The 22,041-nt window shown below is 36.5% G+C and overlaps 1 protein-coding gene across 38 annotated transcripts in view; it reads right to left on the bottom strand.

Annotated features, from left to right (window-relative positions):
* Eif4g3 (eukaryotic translation initiation factor 4 gamma 3) overlaps positions 1 to 22,041 on the bottom strand; it is a 269,231-nt gene that overhangs the window by 193,519 nt on the left and 53,671 nt on the right. For 31 of the 38 annotated variants that reach the window (XM_074081081.1, XM_074081080.1, XM_074081079.1 and 28 more), the window contains 2 exons: positions 9,086 to 9,161; positions 8,437 to 8,516 (listed from right to left, as the gene is read on the bottom strand). The gene's annotated coding sequence lies outside the window, so the exon portion shown is untranslated. Of the gene's footprint in view, positions 1 to 5,370; positions 5,392 to 8,436; positions 8,517 to 9,085; positions 9,162 to 22,041 lie in introns of those variants that run through there. The other 7 variants (XM_074081107.1, XM_074081114.1, XM_074081117.1 and 4 more) reach the window with 2 other exon arrangements.

Here is a 22,041-nt window from a genome sequence, read left to right as displayed (position 1 = left end):
TGATTTCGATGCAATTTTTTCTTGATCACACAAATTCAGCATTGTGAATATCAACTTTTATGTAAAAATATAGTTAAGATTCATGAATTGTCAATAAAGCACTTAGCGACTCTACATTTTCTGCCTTGTATTTGCCATCACACAATTAGCTATGACTTCTAGTTTCTAGCAGCATTCCAACTTAAAGCTGTAATTTAACTCTTAATTGATTCACTCCTTCTAATAATCTTTATGGGTTTCAACATTCAAGAAACAATATATTGTGATGCTTTTTATTAGTTTCCTAGTATTCCTCTAACTTCACATACTTATACACCTTCTTCACCTGTACACTTCTGTTTATCATTAAGCAACTCAGGCGCAGTCTTACCTTTCATGAAAAAAATTTCTCAAGATCCTGTTGACTGAGATTTACAACACTGCTCCACACTGCTAAGAACTGTAAGACATTCTCTGCCTACCTCTAACCAGCATCTAGCTCACTATACTATCCAGCCTTCCCACTGGATGACAAGCAACTTGAAGTCAAGCCACATTATATCCTTTGCCCTATGCACAATGCCTGGCAAACAGACACTCCAAAGCCTAAGAATGAATAGGCTATGGTTCAGGGTAGGGGACCTTTGGAAGAAAGAACACTGATTTGGTTCACTGGAGTGTCAGCTTTGTCTAAGTCAAAAGAGTGTGCTTTTTAGTGTTACTATTTGGCTTTGACTTTCATCACTTCTGGTGAAAGGTTAAATAATTTCTATCCTCCAATTATTTCAGTTATACTCCCACTTTTGTGAGCACATTTCATGTCTTTTTTTTTTTTTTTGACTTTGTAAGCAGACAAAATGAGACACCTTTCTTTTCTACTACTTTCTCTTCCACAGAACCTAGCCCAACACATAACAAAAAAGAAGAAATCTGCCCCCAACCCCCGCCAACTGGGTCAAGCTTGACTAGCTTCTGCTGGAAAACAGTTAACACATCTGATAAAATGTTTGACCATTTTTAAAACACATGTTAATGACTTTTCTTCCAGAAAGCTTCCCATCCACCTGAGTCTAATAATCTTTAGTCATACATTTCATTTCAATATTACATCTCGTTTTTTACTAAAACTATCAAGAGAAAAAAAAAGTCTGAGTTGGCCTTTCAAAGTCTCTTCCTTTGAGTAATTTTTTTTCCTTTGAGCAATTCTGAAAGAAATAATTGAAACCTACATCTAATTAATTTTTCTGGATTTTTTTAAACAAAGTTTCTAAATAAATGCTTATTGGACAAAGAAATCAAATATTCTTTTGCTCATTGTTCTATATATATTCTAAGTGGTAATCAAGAATCACAGTTCATTTTTCCCCAGTGCTGGGGACAGAACCAGAGCCTATGCATATTCCACAAGTTCCCCACTTCTGAGCTATATATTCAGCTCAAAACCACAAATACACAAATAAGTACTTTTTTTTTTTTTTAAGACATGGTCTCACTACTGAAAGGGAATAACCCCGACCTGAGGTCAATAATACCATCAGCTCTGTAAAGACCTTGCTGCAAAGTTGATCTGACAGCCCTGCTGACAGCCTGGTTAGCTGAGCTTCCTGTGTAGCTAGAGGTGCAGCAAGAGAAGCCACAAAGCGCCAGCCTGCAAGCTGGCAATAAGAAGCTAGTGGTTTTTCTCAAAAGTCTCTACCTGCAGCAAGAATGTGCTGAGAATGAGGTGACAAAACCAATCAAGAAGCAGAAGCTCTAAATACATGGACTAGTGAACTTTGTAGGAAGGGGAAATAAACGGAGAGCTAAAAGAGCAATAAAAGGAGAAACAGACTACCAGTTTCTAGGTCCTGTTGTTTGACTCTTCAAGCAGTCTTTACTTTCGCTTTGTGCCAATAAAGACTTCCTGTAACTCTGCATTGTTCCTGACTTGAATTTCTTAAAGCCTGGAGAACAAGAATTCACAGTAGCTGGGCACCTTGAAACCGTGCATCACTATACACCTCAACTTCGCCTGGAAAACTCACTGGCCCAGGCTGGCGTCAAACCCACAATCCTCCTGCCTGTGCTTCCAGAGTGCTGAGATTACAGATGTGCACCACCATGTCTGGTTTTATAAAAGATACTTTAGATGTAAGGGCAAGTAAAATCTTTTTTTAATGGTCCTCATGCAAGATAGGCACGCACCGGTTAACTGTAACCTCAACCCAAAATTTCAACAAGGTATCTGTCCATTTGACACATTGTCGACCATAACTGAGCTACTTCTATACATTAGGAATCAGGAATGGAGTGTTAACACAGCAAAAGGGTTAATTAAAGAATACAACAGAGAATCCATGAAATTCCTTGAACTCTATTGGAACTGCAGTTTAAAAGAATAACAACAACAACAAAAAAATTAGGGCTGGAGGAGTACCTCAAGCAATAGAGTCCCTGAGTTCAAATCCCAGTAACACCCCACCAAAACAAAAAAAAAAACCCTTATGTTTGTACAGTTATTGTTCTGCTTATTAGATCTGTACTTTTCATCAGATTTTCAAAAAAGCCCTGAGACCAAAAAAAAAGTTGAAGTGTCTTTTACTTTGAGAGTCCAACAAAAGAATGCGGCTTTCACACAGTAAAATGCAGTATTTTACACAAACTAAAGTCAGATAAATCTATATTCAAATTACGTAACTTCTCCAAATAGCTTCCTTATGTGTAAATAAAAGTTCTCATCAGGATTAAATAATGCCACAAATATAAGCACTTGGCACCAATGCCTGCAACACAGTAATCAATGAAGGTCAACGATGGAGCACTGAATTCAAATCCAACCTCTACTAGTTGAATGACTTTATGCAAGTTTCACCAATTAATACAGGGGGGGAAAAAACTATGCCTACACCTCCTATGGTTGTTGTAAGGAATAAATGAGTTAATATACATAACATGCTTAGAACAATACCTAGTCCATAGTAAGTGTCAACTGACAATAGTGAAGAAAACATTCTACAAACTACTGTGTCAGTTTCTCCCACTGAAGCCTTCTGCCCAGGTCTGAACAGTTTTTACACACGTTTTCATATGCATCACATGGCTCATTTCAAAGGCCTAACGGCAATAAGTACTCTTATTTCAGCATCGGATAGGGCGCAGTCCACCTTTCTGCCCATTTGCATTTTGTGGCTTCCCTGCATATACAGCCTTCTCTGTTAATCAGTAACAACCAGGATCCAGTCTCCAAGTACTTTTACCTAATGAGAAATCATGAAAACAATACTATAAATGTTACTACTTATTTACCTATCTATATTTGGTTTGTACTTCTTTTATGGCCAGGGAAGTTGAGTACTTTTTCATGTATTTATTAGCCATTTGTACTTCTTCCTTTGAAAATCCCCAGTTCAATTCATGTGCACATTTCTTCAAGTGGGTTAATGATTCTTTGGGGATTGAGGTTTTTTGAGTTCCTTGTAGATTCTGGGTATTAATCCCTTATCAGATGAAGAGCTGGCAAAGAATTTCTCCCATTCTGTGGACAGTCTCTTAAGTCTAGTCTATTTTTTAAGCTGTACAGAAGCTTTTTAGTTTCATGCAGTCCCATTTGTTAATCCTTTCTCTTCTTTGCTGAGCTCTACTTAGGAAGTCATTGCCTATGTCTATGTTTCAGCGTATTTCCTACTACTTCCTGCAGCTGTTTCAGTTTCCAGCCATATTGAGGTCCTTAATCCACTGAGTTGATATTTGTACAGGGTGAGACACATGAATCTAGTTTCAGTTTTCTGCATGCAGAATCCAGTTTTCCCAGCAACATTTGTTGAAGAGGTTGTCTTTTCTCCATCATACAAAATAGGTGCCTTTGTAAAAAATTAGGTGGACATAGCTTCGTAGATTCATATCCCCATCTTCGATTCTGTTCCATTCATCTTTATGTCTGTTTTTGTGCCAGTACCATGCTTTATGGCGCTGTAGCATAGTTTGAAGTCAGGTATTGTGATACCTCCAGCGCTGCTCTTTTTGCTCAGTATTGCCTTGGCTATTTGAAGTCTTTTGTGCTTCCACAAGAACTTTAGGGTTGACTTTTCAGTCTCTGTGATGAGTGTCATTGGAATTTTAATGGGGATTGCACTGAACATGTACATTGCTTTTCACAATATTGATTCTACCAATCCATAAGGATGGAGATCTTTCCATTTTCTGTAGTCTTCTTCAATTTCTTTCTTCAACGTTTATAGTTTTCATTGTACAGGTATTTCTGAGAAGGTTTATGCTTTTGCTTTTCACCATCCATAAAAAAGTGAATCCTCTTCCATATTACAAGTATCACCTAAAATGCCAACTTCTCAGTATTTCTACTCATACCAAAATAAAAATCACTGTTACCACTTTTATGCCATTTCTCTCCTTTCTAAGCACTTAATACAATTTGTTCTTTTTTACTTTCATGTAAATGTTTTTCTACCAGCCCATACAGCAGTCCTATAGAGGGTATTCAATAAATACTAGCTGGGTAAACACAAAAATCAATTAATCTTAATCATTCTAGCTAAGAGTACCTCAGAAGTGACACCGCTGACATGCAGGGCTAGAAAATTCCTAAATGGGAAGCGGTCATGAACAGTGTAGATGTCTAGCTGCATCCTGACCTCTACCCACTAACGCCAGAGCACTCCTCTCTGTCCAGAGTTAAACATTACAACATTAAACATACCTGTCCAGGTATAAATGTGATTTTCATCTATAATTTAAATTTCTGACTAGTAAAAAAAAATCTTGATATTTAGCTATGGTCAAATGTGACTCAGAACAATAATAACACTTTATATACAAACAATCTTCTTACAACCAAATTCTTTTTGCCATAAAAAGCAAGTTTCATAATTTTTCCATACCAAATAATTCAAAATATTAAAAAGAAAAAAGATTAAAAGGCTAAAAAGGAGATAGTCCCCTTAAACCTTTGCTAATTCTATAAGCAAAATATGACATTATTTTATCAATATTAAGCATTCTTCTAGTCATTTACTTGCTAAATTCCTTTTTATAACATTTAAATGAACTATCATTTGTCACCTCTCAAACTGACAAAGATGTCTGAAAATGGGAAGATCTGAAGCTGTTAAGATTCAATAAAAAAGGACATACTCCTATAGTGCTTGTAAGAATATGAGGTGCCCTAACTGTATGTCAGAAATATGAAGTATGCAAAAGTGTGTACATTTTTAACTCACTAATGTTGCTTATGTGAATCCTAGCCTAAGAGAAAAAAATGCACACACATACATGACTATGCATTATATGTGGAAGTATTTACGTACATGTATCACAAATATAATGTACAAAATAAGACAGAATCACTAAGCTAAACAAAAGCTTGTCAAATTATAAATAATGTAAATTATAACTCACCACCTTGAGAGGCTTCTTAACCTGTTAAAATTATGGTTGTAAATTCAATATAACAGCACAGAAATTCATTTGTGATAAGACACTGTATTTTTTAAAAAATTACCAAATTGTAAAATCATTATGATTTAAATTATGCTTGATGAGAACCAAATCCTATTTGCTAAAGGGGGAAAGCAGTATATGGAACAAGTGATTAAAACAGACCTAAGGGTAATTTACCATTTTCATTCAGGAACCAACTACTGATAACAGCATAGACAAATCTCAAAATAATTACATAAGTGGAAAAAAAATGCATGAAGTATGATATACTACTTTATACAAAAATCTTTTTTTCTTTTTTTGGCAGTACTGAGGTTTGAAGTCAGGGCAGGCACTCTACCACTTGAGCCACAACCCCATAAAATAAATATGTAAGATAAAATTATGCAACATGGTGCAGTTACATAGTTTATCTAATAGAAGCATATCAATATAAGAAAATAAAACATATCCCAAATCAGCTAATGCATCAACAGTTTTGACATTTTTCCTCTAGCATATAATATGGTACAGAATTTTAAAAATATTTGCTTGATTACCTTTTTGGTTCATGTGATCAATCATGAAACTATGATGACATAAGGGAGCTCTCATCCATGATAAATGTTTCAAGGACAAATTTGTACAAACCAAGTTAAAATAACTAAGGTAAAATATGTTACATGAAGGCATTCTAAAAGCCAATAAATTCAACTTTTGATGCTCCTTTGATTACCAGCAGAGAATCAATCTAAAATGACTGTATCAGAACACAAAACTTCTCCATAACAGACTGAAAAACAGTTAAAAGGCAGAATGTGTGTGTAATCTTTATTATAAAGACTGGCCAGTAGTGTTACTGTCTTTCAAGGAATTTACTCAATTCAATAAAAGTGACATATGGACACCATATACCAAGGCAGTAGGAAGTGAATTGAGAGCAACCTTTATTTATGACACAGAAATAATGCTAATGAACCTATACCCTAGAGGCATAATGACCAACACATAATATTGGGGCAGAAACAGGGGAACTAAGTACTTCAAAGCACCTAGTCACATACCTTCCTACAGATACAATAACAATGTGTACAATACTGTAAAAGTGAAAGAGAGACTAAGGCAGGAGGATCACTTGAGCACAAGAGTTTCAGACAAGGCAACATAGTGAGACCCTGCTGAAAAGGGAAGAGGAAAGAGAAGGGAGTGGAGAACATCATATTTAAAGTAACTTTTACTGCCTAAAATCCCTTCTAAGCAGAAGCACTACATACTATATTCCTGTATGTATTTTACACACACACACACACACACACACACACACACACACACACACACACACACATATCAGTAGCTTTAAATACTGAAAGTCAAATTTAAACTAACTTAGTTCAAAAATCTAGACTCAAACATTTCACATAAGCTGCATAACAAGCACTGTCCTGTCACTCACAGGGTTTTGATATCTCTTCTCCAAAGTAGTGAATTAATGGCCAGGCACAGTGGCATATACCAGTAAGCCACTGCTCAAGAGGTAGAGATCAGAAGACCACAGTTTGAGGCCAGCCCAGGCAAAAAGGTAGTGAGACCCTGTATCAATGAATAAGCTAGGTGTGATGGTGCATACATATCATCCCAAAGACTAGGTAGATAGGAGGACCTTGGTGCATGGGTGACCCCAGGCAAAAATATGAGACCCTATCTAAAAATATAACTAAAGGAAAAAAGGGCTAGGCTGTGCCTTACATGGTAGAGCACCAGGTTAGCAAGGATGAGGCTCTGAGTTCAAACCCAATAAGCACAAAATAAAAAGAAACTAGTGATTTCACAAATTCAAATGCTCTCATTTATGACTAACCTTAATAACATGTCTATTTTTATTTTCTTTTTTGAGATACAGTCTCAGTGTGCCAAGTTGGTCTTCAACTTCAGATTCTTTTGCCTCAGCTTCCTGAGTACTATGATTACAGGCATGCACCATATACCTATTCTGTTAATTCAATAATTGCATTTATAAAAAACTATTCTAACTGGGCACTGGTGGCTTACACCTGTAATCCTAGCTACTCATGAGGCAGAGATCACAAGGACTGGGGTTCAAAGCCAGCCCAGACAATAGTTCCACTGCTCAGGACTACTACTAATTTTCATATTCTTCATCTTTTTTTTTTTTAAGAGGGGGACTGGTACTAGGTTCTCGCACTTACTAGTCAAGTACTCTACCCCTTGAGTCAAGCTCCCAGCCCTTTTGCTTTAGTTATTTTTCAAAAAGGGTCTCATATTTATTTCAGGGCTAGCCTGCACCATGATTCTCCTAATCTCACTGCCAAAAGAGCTATAATTACAGTGCGCATCACCACACCTAGCTTCCTTTTATCTTAATTTTAAAAATAGTTCTTCAACACAGTGCTCTGCCTCACGCCTATAATCCTAGTTACTTGGGAGGCAGAGATCAGGAGGTTTGCAGTGTGAAGCTGGCCCAGGAAAATGGTTCACGAGATCCTATCTCAGAAACAACACAAAAAGGGCTGGCAGAGTAGCTCAAGTGGTACAGCACCAACCTAGCAAGCATGAGGCTCTAAGTTCAAAAACAAAGTAAAAGGGCAGAGTGTTAGGTCAATGATAAAGCGACTGCCTAAAATGTGTGAGGCCTTGGGATCAATCTCCAACACTGGCCCACCCAAAATGTGACTCATTAACACAAAGATCACTGCTCGATCATATTACTTTATACACTGCCTCACAAGACTGTATGTTTATTCACAGCACAGGCATAAATGATATGTGAACTGAAGTATTAAAAGGCATGCTGGACTACTAAAGTCCCTACTTTAATTCCCTTAGATTGACTGCAAGACACTTCAAAACTTCCTTCTAATTTTATTACTGTCTTTCTGAGTTTAAAATTACCCTTCATTTATGAATTTCCATCAATCATAACAAAATTTAAATTCCCCCCACTTTTTGCTAATCTTTCTGCATATTTTATATGTAATTAAGGAGAAAAATCATAAAAAAGAAAAGAGTGGGTATGATGGTACACACCTATAATCCCAGCTACTCAGGAGGCAAGACAGAAGGATGATGGCTGAATGCTCGTCTAGGAAGTTAGCTCCAGACACTATCTAAAAATTAAAATCAAAATGTGTGGGAACTTGGCTCAAGAGGTAGAGAAATTTTGAGGTCCTGAGTTCAATACCCAGTATGGCCAAAACAAAAAAACAGTAAAAGAAAAAACTGAAGGTTTAAAATGGAAACTAAAAGAGTTTTAATGAGAAACAGTCAAAAAGAAATTAAAAATCAGTATACAAAAAGAATCACAAGGGGTTAGCAGTGTGGGCTCAGTGGTAGAGCTTAAATATAAGTGCATAGTATGTGAGAAGCCCTACATTCAATCCCCAATACAGAAAAAAGGGAGAGAAAAAAAGAATTACTGTATACAGCAAGAGGTTAATATTTAAGGAAAGAGAAAAAAAGACAGAGCCAATGTATCATAACATAATGTTTGTTTCACCTCTACTTCTTAGATCATGATGATGAAACAAGGTTTTTTCACCTAGTTAAATTGCTAATGGGGATTTTGTTGACCCTTTCACCAAAAATCTATGCCCATCAAACAAACACTGCCTGTATAACCAAGCACTCACATGTAGAAGCAGACACACAACATGACAAACAACCTTGAGATGCTCACCGTGCTGTAGACTGCGGAGACGGTGGGAGGGAAGATTCGATCCTCCAGAGGCTGCTGCACAGGTCCTCTAGGAATTCTACAAGAGTGAGTTAAGGATGAGAGAACTCAAAAATGGATTGCTTTAGCAGTAAAGAGAAACTTACCACCACAAAAATTCTGCCAGTGACCCAAGTTGTTTTTTACCCACTTAGTGGAGTTATGTATTTATTCCTTCACAGAAACTGGAAAATAAGGTATTTCAAATTTCTTTTTTGGTGGGACTGAGGTTTGGACTCAGGGCTTCAGACTTGCAAAGCAGGTCCCCCACTGCTTGAGCCACATCTCCAGTCCAATTTCACTTTTCTTTTTTTTTTTTTTTTCAATTTCAAATTTTTTAATGTGCTTAGTTATTAGCTTGGCCTCTTCAACATTCCATGGAAACTCAAAACAAACCAAAGTATGCAAGCCCCCCAGCTTTTGACCCATGATGAGAACCTATCACCTTTACTATCTATAGAAGACAACTAAGGAAGGAGAAGCAGAATACTCAGAAGACAAGGCTAACTAATAAACTGACCAAGCCATCTATTCTAATGACACAGGATTTTTTTTTTTTTTTAACTTAGCTTCACTTTCCCCATATCCTCCCAACAATTCCCCATTTTTAAAAGCAGGCTCTCCAATATTACTTTAAAATAGTATTTCAGCACATCATGTTCTAAATTAAGACCCATAAAAATATTTCAGCACATCAACAAGACATTCTGTTAAAAGACAAAATACTATTTTACTTAACTTCAAAACTAAAAGTTGCAAGTTCTTCTCATTGGTACACTGGTATTTTGGAATAGAAAATGCTTGTTTACACTGGACCTCTTTAAGAATGACCACCAAAAGATCAAAAGCAATTACCTCTGGATGATGAAATTACATAACAGTACTGTATTTTTTTCAACAGAGGATACATGATTTAAACGATTTAAAGATATTATTTAAAGAATAACTATAAATTGGTGGCAACAAGACTGAGGTCATCTAACCTAAGTACTGCTAATTATAAATGTTTATATATATAATGTTTAATTATATATGTTTAAATGTTATAATCATTAAAAATTATTATAGGAGTCTTTGCTCCCGTTTCCTGTGGGGAACAGGAGATGTTTCTCTCTCTTGCTCTCTCTCTCTACCCCCTACTCTTTGTCTATACTTATCCTGTTATACTAAAATAAATCCTTGCCAAAACTTTTTAAAAATGATTATAAATATCATAAACACCAAATAAGAATTTTTCCTTTGACTAAACAAGTACTTAGTATTTCTAGTATAATATTCTGTTAGAATCCAATGAGAAGGATTTTGGAAGACAAAGTAAATTCTACAAATAATTTTTTTTAAAAAGAATGACCACAAGTTACCAAAGTCTGAAAGAATCATTACAAGTTTAATATCCAAGTAGCCAGTTTGCTGAGGTAGAAGACAGAAAGACAGAGAAGAACATTTAAAAAAAAAAAAGCTTTACTCATTAAAATGTCTAAAACAATTACTGTGTAGTCTCTGGACAGCTTGTTAGGCTAGAACCTCAGACAACAGTTATATGCAATGCCACCATCCCCTACACTAATTTAAAATGCTGCACTGAGAAGTGACAAAACTGAAGCATCTCACAAAGAAACTGCCTCATCCAAACTACATACACACTCTCTTTCTCTGTCTCTGTAGAAAACAGAAGCTTAACAAGTTTCAGGACAAAAGTCCTTCTTGTCAGTTCTTTCAGAATGAAAACTGCCCTCAGCTAAAATAAAATATTCTTTGGATTAGAGTTCTGCAGTGTGGTCATGGGGCTGATGAAAAATGAGGTCATTCTTTCTTCTGCAGTGCAAACTGCTACTGCATTTTTCAGGTAAGACTAATTCTCACAGTGTGAGGATAAGATCTCAAATGAGATATCAATACCACATGTAGAAGCTGAGTGGCTCCTCTTAACATTCCAAAGGAATGGTTAGGATTCCTGACTTCTATCAGTTACTTTACTACTTAATAAGATTACTATAATTACAATATCTATCTGTAAAAAGACAACCATATATTTTGGTCAATCACAGAGTAACAAACATGCTCCCTTTTCCTTCTTGTCCACAAGTACAGAATGTTGACTTCATTTATTTCACTCCCTGTAAATCAACAATAGAATATTCTGGATTGTATGAAAGTAATTTTTAAATAAAACCATAGTCCTATTGAAAAACTGAAATAGAAATCATGACATCAGGATCTCAAGCCTGGTTACAAACCTAAACAATTAAAATCCACTTCTCCAGTAGATAACTCAGTATGAGACAAACATGGTAGACATTTCTTCCAGAACAAGATGAATTCAGAGAAATAATTTGTATGAAGTTTTTATTCCACAATAGACTGTCTCCTCATTCTGCTGGGCAGTTCACAGAGTTCCGGGCCTCCACCATTAGTCAATGGCGGCTTATTTCATTCAAGCTCATAGTACCACTTAAAATTCTAACTTGACCAATAAGCAGCATAACATGCATGTATAGTGCTCCTAAACATGCTGTTTTTAATTTTTAAAAAGCTATGATTAGCTGAGTGTGGTTATTCACACCTATAATCCTAACAGTCAAGTGGCTGAGGAGGAGGATCACGAGTTCAAGGCCACCCTGGGCTACAGAGTAATAAAAAAAAAAACAAAAACACCCCATTATTAAAATACAGTAGCAGACCTACTTGGTATTTCCATAGCTCAAACTGCTAGGATTTATATTATAAATAAGGAAGCATAAGCAAAACCATTAGCAAATATACAGATGGTATGATATAATTAAGACCAAAGTAGAAACAAAAGCATAAAATATTTCAAAATTCTTCAGTCTTTTCCAAATTAAAAAAAAAAAAAAAAAAGATAAATTTCAGAAATATGGGGCTGGTGGAGTGGCTCAAGTGTTAGAGGGCCTGCCTAGCAAGCATCAGGCCCTGAGCTCAAACCCCTGTACCACCAAAAAAAATCAGAAATATGAACAATTTGAAGATTAAATAATATTAAAGCACAACTGATTATGAATTGAATATAAATCAGTGCATACTCTATACATTAAATGTCAACCATGCAATTCAAATCTGGTGCAGATCAACTTTTCTCAGAGAAAGCTGAGAGTCCATGAGATTACGCAATGATTTTGTTTCTCTCCTGCCTGTAACAAGATAGAAAAGAGGGGACCAAGTTTTGTTGCTGCTACTGCAGCTGTTGTTGGTTTTGAGAAAGGGTGTCATTATATAGCCAAGGCTGGCCGGAAACTCTCAATTCCTTATTTATGCCTTCTAAGCGCTAGGATTATAGGCATGTGCCACTGTGGATCAATAATTTCAGTTTACTGAAACTTCATGAATGATGAACACTCTTCAATATGAACTTGGTCTATGGCAATTACAAGTTACGCTGGGCTTGATTCCCAGTTAGTACCTTCTTAAAAAGTTGATTTTTTGCCTGGTGTCAGCAGCTCACACCTGTAATCCTAGCTACCCAGGAGGCAGAGATCAGGAGGATCAGAAGGATCAGGAAGCCAGCCCTGGGCAAATAGTTCCACAAGACCCTATCTTGGGGGGAAAGGGGGAAAACCTATCACAAAAAAGGACTGGTGGAGTGGCTCAAGGTGTAGTTAAAACTCCAGTACAGCAAAAAAAAAAAAAAAAAAAGAAAGTGGATTTTCACAATTTATAATTCTACAGTGAAAGTCAACAGAAATCTTTCTCTAGTTTGCTGAAACACTACTGTTCCAGGTCCAACTTCCAACTGGGTATTTCTAAGCCATGCCCCACTGCCCTACAAGGAAAACCACATTCCAAAACTTGGCATAAACAAAATTTTTTTTTGGAAGTACTAGGACTTGAACTCAGGGCCTTCACCTTGAGCCACTCCACCAGCCCTATTTTTGTGAAGGCTTTTTCAAGATACGGTCTCTCAAACTTTTTGCCCAGGCTGGCTTCTGAAACGCAATCCTACTGATCTTTGCCTTCGGAGTAGGTAAGATTACAGATGTGAGCAACAGGAGCCCAGCAAATAAAAAATATTCAAGTTATTATTTCCTCACTAAGAAAAAAAGGGTACAAATGCTGTTGCACAATACTGCCTCACAGATGAAACAGGCAACTGATGTTAGTAAATGAAAACAAATAATGCAAAAGGCAATTTTCTGTTTTATTCCTTATTTAAGCCTTAGGTCAACATGGTAATGTTAGTCAAAGTATGTCTTCTCCACTTTCTCTTCTTTTTTCTACATAGTTTAGACAATGAACAAGAAGTTGACTAGATAATACATGGCAGAATTACTAAACTATACCCTATTTCACAAAGATACTACAAATGTTTTCTCAAAAGGAGCACTTTTTAAAATGTACTTGCTTGCAAAATCATTATAGTCTCTTTAACATCAGTTCTCACCTATTAAGAATATGCCTTTGAAAAATTAAAGAAATCCAGTCCAAACAAACCAGAATGTTTTCAAATATTTTCAAAATAACCGCTACCAAAGAAATTTTAGTAGCTTTAAGAAGGAAATACATTAGTCAAAACTGAATAATAACAGTGTACATGGTTTTTATTATTTCAAAAAAAATCTATTACAGAAAAATGATCCAGACCAATACATGATATTTAAAAAAAATTTTAAGATAGTCCTAATTATATTCTTCAGAATTTTAAAATATATGGCATATAGAAACCTAATTAACTGATAAGTTATAAAAAGCCTATTTAAATATGAACCCTCTCCTGCTGGGGCAAATGGATAGGCATATGCAAAAGTTTAATTTTGCACACCTACCTGACAGCATATAAAAAAGTTAACCCAAACTAGATTCAAGATTTAATCTAGAGAATAAAACTACAAATTCTTGTAAGTAAACATAGGGACAAATCTGCATATCATGGAATTTGGCAATGGATTGTTAAGTATGACTCATAAAGCACCAGCAACAAAGGAAAACTTAAACCGTACTTCACCAAAATTAAAAACTTCTGCAACTTCAAAAGACATCCCACAGTATAAGGAAAAATATTTGGAAGTCATGTATCTGATAAGTGATACCAAAATACATTTACATAGGAGTAAGTTCTAATTTCCTGCAGAATAGAAGGCTAACTATAGCTCACAAAAATTATTTTATAAAGATCTAGAAGAAAAGAGTTTGAAGGTACCCAACACACACAAAAAAGCTCAATGCCTAAAGAGTGAAGATGCTATTTATCCTGATTTGATCATTACACATTCTGTGTATGTACTGAATTCTTACACTGTACCCTAGAAATATGTATACTTCATGTTTCAGTGAAACAAAACTTCATAAAATGAAAAATCACAGTTAATTCACTAACTATAAAAACCACTTCAAATTACAGTTGGAAAATCTCCCTAACTGAAATGAAATGCAGGGATTTCTAATAGACTAGTACGCTCTGCTCCACAGGAAAACCATCCAAATATCAAACAGCTATTAATGCTCATCCACAAGTCTTTTTTAGGTGAAACATTCTCACTTCCTGGTATGACCAGTGTAAAATGCAATGTTCACAACTTTATTACTAGGGAATGCAACTTTAGATTGTGTAAGCTTCCATTATAACTCTGTAATTGCTTATTCATGTTGTCTGTAACAAACTATGATCCATGTGTTCTCTTTCATGCAAAATTGCTATGAAATGATCTCATTCACTCTGTAAACAGGTTCTTAAACTGCTTTTTGCTGAAAAGCACTGACTCATTACTTCGGTCCACAAATTAACTAAAAGCTTGGCAACTCTATCTCCATTTTGTATCTGTCCTTTGCTCTCAACCATTCTCCCCTGATAATTATGCATATCTTTCACCCCCTCCCCAAATTCTTTCTCTTTTTAAATCTAAAGTTCTTGTCTGTACACCTGAACAGGTTACTTTGCCTATTCCCAAGAAATACCTGTGCCAAGTAATAAACACTCTTTTTCTTGCTCTTCATCATTACTTACTTGTCTCTTATTTGGTATGTCAGGGCCAGTGGCGAGGCCTGACATGAGGAACCCCTAGAGTTGTGTGGCCTAAAACCGTATGAAAGTAAGTAGAAGATTTTACATTTCTAACTATTAATTTCATGATGCTAATTCTGGTCCATTTCAATGGAGGGGGAACATTATTGGGGTTGATCTCAGAGCCTTGTGCTTGCTAGGCAGTGGCTCTACCACTTGATCCACTCTGTCAGCTCTTTTTGCTGTTATTTTTGAGATAGGGTCTCAATTTAGGCACTGGCCAGCCTAACTGCAATCTTCCTTATGTGCTTCCCTACATAGCTGGGATGACAGGCATATGCCAGCACACCCAGACACTGGTTGAGATTGGTTCTCTAAGGGTTTTATTTGGCCAGGCTGTCCTCAAACCTCAATCTTCCAGACCTCTGCCTCCCAAGTAGTTAGGATTACAGGCTTAAGCCACCACCCTTAGCTCCATATCATTTTTGGTGGTGTTTGTTTTCTGATACAGGGTATCATTATGTAGCCCAGGTTGGCCTTGAACTCACAATCCTCCTGCCTCAACATCTTAAATACTGGGGCTGCAGATGTGCGCCACCACATCCAGCACTGGTTCATTTCATGTAAAGCTAATCCTGAACTTAATTTCTTTCATCTAAGTTTCCTATTACTCTTTGCAAGGCAAAGTTCATCTTAGCCAGGAATGGTGGTGCATGCACGTAATCCCATCACTGGTGAAGGATGAGGCAGAAGGATCCCAAATCCAAGCTGGTCCAGGCATAAAAGTGAGTATTTGTAAAATAACTTGAAGTAAAAAGGACTCATGGCTTGGCGCAAGTAGTATAGCACCAGCCTAGCAAGTGTGAGATCCTGAGTTCAACCCCCAGCACCACCAAAAGAAGGAAGGAAAAAAAAAAAAATTCTCCAACAGCCCAGAATTTACATAGCATATTCAGAATGTCAAATAGGACCCATTTAAAATTACTCCATATACAAAAAACGAAACAAAAAAAATTGTGACCAATTCTTAAAGAGAAATGATTGATTAATGGATACCAATCTTGAAAAGACTCAGATGTGACAGCTGGTTTCAACAGCAGAATGGGGATGACACAGTTAATAGTCAGAATCAGAAAGCAGATTAAAAAGAGAAAAGAAAAAGAAGACAAAGTATTTTATTTTTAAGACAAAGGGGTACGGGGAGAGAAAAATGTAAAACTACAAATATAGAAGTTTGCTGTGGTAAACTATAAATCATCCATTTACTTATCCACAGACAAGTGAACTCTGTCTTATGAAATCAGATTTAATACTTGCACATCCCTAGGATTCCTATGCGCCTGAGGGTCATGTGGTCTCTGTCACAAAAGGCTCTCCTAGGTTGTTGTAATGAAAAAGTAACTATAGATAATACGTAACATGAATGGGTTTAGCTGTGTTACAATAAAACTTTATTCACAAAAAGGGCAAGACAGCAATACAACTTTACTGACAAAAACAGGCAGATAGGCAGCAGGCCATAAATTGCCAACCCTAACTTCACCTAATTTCCTCAACACTTTGTACAATGCTGACAATGTCAGATTACAAATGCAGACTATAAAATATATTCAGTAACACAGTCTTAAAGTTTCCAAACATTAACCAAGTTCATCCATAATACACATGAAAGATGCATAACGCTATGCCAATATATTGATACTAGAGATTCTTAAAAATCATCATTAATAAAAATCTGATGGTAGTATTTGAAACAATAACAGTGTTTCTGATATAGTACTGATGATACTGAAATGATAACCAGTGACTAATATAAGCACAAGTAATAATCATAATTAAAAATTAAAACAAAAGAAAAATGTAGAAAAAATTAGTATCTATCCATGTTAAAAGACACAGAATAACATATTCCATTTCAGTTCTCTTTCCTATTAAACAATCTTTAATAATAAAATTCTGTATTAAAACCAACTATATCATTATGCTTTCCATTCTAACAAATTTATTGTTCTAGGAGGAAAATATGTGAATGTATTTCTAAAAATCAATTATTTCCAAAATACACTTATCTCCCCTTAGTACAACTCTTCTCTAATGCTCATTAATACTTTTAAAGTGGGCATTGTGTGGTTTGTTTGATTTTGCATATTAATATAGCAGACTGAAATACAACAATCCAGCAGCCCCACCCAGATGGCCTGCTGGCCTCTGTTCCAATACTGCATTCTAATCACCTTTCCTGTTCCTTTTCCAAAGGCTACTGTCAGCAATACAATCTCCTACACCCAAAGTTTACATTTAAATAGCAAGAAGGCAGCCAAAAATGAAAACTAAATCTCCCTAATTCCTATCACTTGACTCCTGTTAAGACTGTAGAAAAATTACAAAGAATTCCCAAGAGAACAGTGAATGAGATTCATTTTATCAAGAGAAAAACAGTCAAAACAGTAACTTTAAAGGACAGGCTTTTGCAGCAAAGGATGAAAGACAAGAGGAAAAAGAATGAGAAAGAAGATCTAACTTCTCCAATTTTTTTTTCTGCAGTAGTGGGGACTGAACCCAGGGCCTTAAGCATGCTAGTTAAGTGCTCTAACAGTCCCCACCTCCCCTTTTTTTAAGTGACCAAAATCTGACTTTCCTAACTATGAGCAGCTTCTACACAGATTCCCCTTGCCACTATCAGGTATGGTGGAGCACGCCTGTAATCCCTTCACTTGTAAAGAGGAGTAGGAGGACCAGAAGTTCAAGGTCAGCCTGGGTTACATAACTCTGACTCAAATTAAAAAAAAAATGGATGCATTTATGCATGGATGGATGGATGGATGGATGGATGGATAGATGGATGGGTGGAGAGACAGGCAGAATCCTAGGCCACTTTGGATTGCAGGCAGTTTAGAATCAATCTTGGGTTCTACTTCTACCTTTAGACCTTAGTAACTCTATAATCAAAAATGGTGGATAGTAAGACATTCATAGCAGGGCACTGGTGGCTCACACCTATAATCCTAGCTAGTCAGGAGGCAGAGATCAGAAGGATTGAGGTTCGAAGTCAGCTCAAGGAAATACTTCTTGAGTATCAAAAAAAAAAGCCCAACACAAAACAGTGCTGGCAGAGGTCCTACCTAGCAAGGGTGAGGCTCTGAGTTCAAATCCCAGGACCACCAAATAAATTCATAAATTGGTCCTTGGATCAGTGAAATCACCATATGAAATACTCTACACAATAACTGGCATTTGACATCCACTCCCTGTGAATTCCTCCTTCTGGTCTCCAAAATAGCAATAATACAATACAACCAGGGCCAAAAAAATGGTACTAAGAAGGCAAATGTTTAGAGGTCTACCTGCAAGCAACTAGTTACCTCCTTCCTCATTCACCCATTTTCAACAATTTTATGAGTTGCTACAAAGTAGTAAACCAGATACCAAATTTACCATGTTTCTCTTACATTCTACTGGGGAAAGATGAGCCCTAAACAAACTAGATAATAAATAATGAAACAGTATGAAGTGTTTACAAAATTATATAACAGAAGGGTAATAACATTCTAGATACTGAAGAAAAGGTAATATCTAAATTGAGATATAACTAATGCAAATAAGGCCATCCTGTGAACAGTAAGGATAAGGACACTCCAGGAAGGTGGGCATCAATTACAGGGGATCTAAGTGGGCAAAGGCTGTGTGCAAATCTCATGACAGAGATTCATATCAAGGAAACTATGCAGAGTGCCATTCAAAGTAGAAATTTAAGCAGGAGCTGTCTACATCATTTAGAAACTTGTGGGGCCTAGAAGGACAAACATTTCTAGAATCAACAGGCAATAATGGCCAGGCGCTGGTGGGTCATGCCTATAATCCTACCTAAGAGATCAGATGGATCGAAGTTCAAAGCCAGCCTGGGCAAATATTTCCTGAGACCCTATCTTGGATTAAAAAAAAAATCACAAGAGAGGGCTGGAGAAGTGGTTCAAGTCATAAGAGTGCCTGCCTAGCAAGCATGAGGCCCTGAGTTCAAACCACAGTGCCACGAAAACAAGCAAAAAAGCAAGAATTGCAGAGTTTAAAGAGAGGAGGGGAATGATATTAATACTATTTTTAAAGACTACTCTGACCGTTTATAAAGAATGAACTGGAGAAGAGTAAGAAAGAAACAAGACTAGTTCGGAGGCTACAGCAGTCATCTAATGATAGTAGCCTACAAGAGGTGGCCACAAGTAAAGGAAGAAATAATGCTAAGTTTAAGTAGTAAAAAAGCAGCAGGATTTGCTATTGCATAAAAGATGTGAAGGGAAAGAATAATCAAGAGTAATGGACAGGGGATTGGACTTTGAGCACATGATAAAAGCGAGAGCACACAAGGGAGGGTTGAGGATAGGTAAGACACCTAAAAAATTAGCTAGCATTTGTTGCCCTTAACGCAGAGAAACTAAAGCAGATACCTTAAAAGCAACTGAGGCCAATAGGAATAGGGGACCAGGAACTAGAGAAAAGGTTAGATCAAACAGAATTAACCTAGAAGGTAACACACATGCACAGGAAATCAATGTGAGTCAACTCCCGGTGTAGCTATCCTTATCTCAACCAGCAAAAACACTTGTCCTTCCTATTATTGCTTATACTCTCTCTTCAACAAAATTAGAAATAAGGGCAAAATAGTTTCTGCTGGGTATTGAGGGGGTGGGGGGGGAGAGGGAGGGGGCGGGGGGAAGGAAATGACCCAAGCCTTCTATGCACATATGAATAATAAAACAATTTAAAAAATTTAAAAAAACAGTAATGGACAGATGTCATATCCTAAGCGGTGGTACTATTTACCAAACCTTTTGAAGGAAATCAAAAGGGCTGTTATTGAGGCACAAATTCTGAAATTCCTATTGGAAATCCAGGAGGAGATGTAAATACACAAGTTGGATATATGTATATGCAATTCAAGTTACAAATCTGATCAAAAGAAATTTGAAGGGCTGGGGATGTCACTTGTAAGTAGAGTACCTGCCTAATATACACAAGCCCTTAGGTCCGATTCCCAATAGAGGAGAGAAAATAGAAATATGAAAGTCATGAATGTAAAAAGAATATTGAATGCCAAGAGAAAAGGAAGGCAGCAAAGAAGGGTGAGACAAAGGAGAAATCAGCAGAGTACCATGCACAGCAGAAGCCACTGAGGGAGAGGCTCACCACCAGATGTTGTGTTGTCAGGTAGTCAAGAACCATATCAGTATTCAGAGACATCAGCATTGTGTCCCTTCCACTCCCTTTTCATTACTGCTGACACGCCCAGACAAGATTAACTAACCTGTGAGTGAGTCCTTCAGAGAGCCAGAGAATCAAATTTAAGACCTCTTTACTAAAATCTCTTCAGCATTTTTTTAAAAAATTAAATACTATCTAAGGCACCTACCAATGCCTGCAATACAATAAAGCTCAATGTTAGCCATCACGGTGGGTATTTTTTAAACTATCAAATTTTGTAAATAGCATTGACAGTCACACATTCTGTTGACTAATATAAAAATTCCAGGGTTTCAGAGCAGGGCCCTCCAAAGATAGATGCCTTTTTAGTTAAGTTTGTCAAATGTGTAAAGCTTTATTAACGAAAAAATCAAACTAAGCTTTGCTACAGCTATTCACACAAGTGATGCCAATTTCTTGAAATGAGGAGATACTAATCTCTTTTCCTACCCCAGTGAGGGGGAGATTCCAAAACAGAAGAATTATCCTCAACATTAATCAGATATGTGCAGCTTGAGTAAGTTACTTGTGTTTCTCAGACCCAGCTTTCACAGAAGTAGGTAGTTCAGAGGTTAACACAATCCTTAAAGGAAGATAAAAAAGGCAACAAAAAGGGAAAATGATATAAATCAAACTCACTACCCAGGTCAAACACCAGATCCCAAGAGCATAAAACTTCTTAATCAACAAAAAAGTCACAAAATGCAAAAAATGGCTCAGCTCTGTTATCTAATTACATATGGCATCTTGTAAAAAGATGCAATCTTAAAAGAGATGCAATCCTAAAGAAAATAAATAAAATCTAACCACCTGTTAATCAAGAAACCTCTCATTAGACCCATGAGGAAGTCCTGGGTATAAAGAAAAGATGTAGATATCAACTCTATCACTCAAAAATCAGTAATTTGATTTATATGTAACTTCTACTGTTGTCTATTCCACTGACCATTAATAAGTTTTTGTTTTGTTTTGTTTTGCACTACTGGGGCTTGAACTCAGGGCCTTCACCTTCAGTCACTCCATCAGCCCTATTTTTGCAAAGAGTTTTTTGAGATAAGAGTCTCCGAACTATTTGCCCATAGCTGGCTTTGAACCACGATCCTCCTGATATCTGCCTCCTGAGTAGCTAGGATTATAGGCATGAGCCACTGTAAGATTATTAAAGAGTGGGGGGGAGGAGTAGGGGGAATTTACTGGAATTTAGTATCTTAAGATACTAAGTAGTATTCCAACATTGAGTACATAATTTGTTAAATAACCTGGCCCCTAAATAACAGACACTTTGCGCTGAGATGGAAAAAATATGACCCAATCTGACTGTGCTAGACTTAACTGGAACCCAGCATAGAGATATCTGACGTGACTCATTTACAAAAGATCTGCAAATAAATTCTGACTCCATGCAGCTTTGATATCAACAATCCCCAATTCCAGTGTATACCAACTATCCCAACTACTTTTGCCCATTACACAATTTCCATCTTTGTTCCAAGGCCAAACAGGTTACATTCCCATTAATAATCTCCACCAAGATGAATATAAAGATTCTGTCCAAAAACCAAGGTATCAAATATTAATAAACTGTATTACATTTTAAGAAAAAAAACCTACTGGTTAAAAATGCTTGCTACACACTACCTCTACCCTAACACAGCAACCATCCAATCACTAATGTATAAGCTAATAAGTGGGATAAAATTTTAGCCCAAAAATTCATTCAATTTCCTCTTTT

Source organism: Castor canadensis, chromosome 7 (assembly GCF_047511655.1).
Source record: "Castor canadensis chromosome 7, mCasCan1.hap1v2, whole genome shotgun sequence".
NCBI lineage: Eukaryota > Metazoa > Chordata > Mammalia > Rodentia > Castoridae > Castor > Castor canadensis.
Note: the sequence above shows the minus strand (reverse complement) of the source record. Positions and strands in the feature narration are given on the sequence as shown.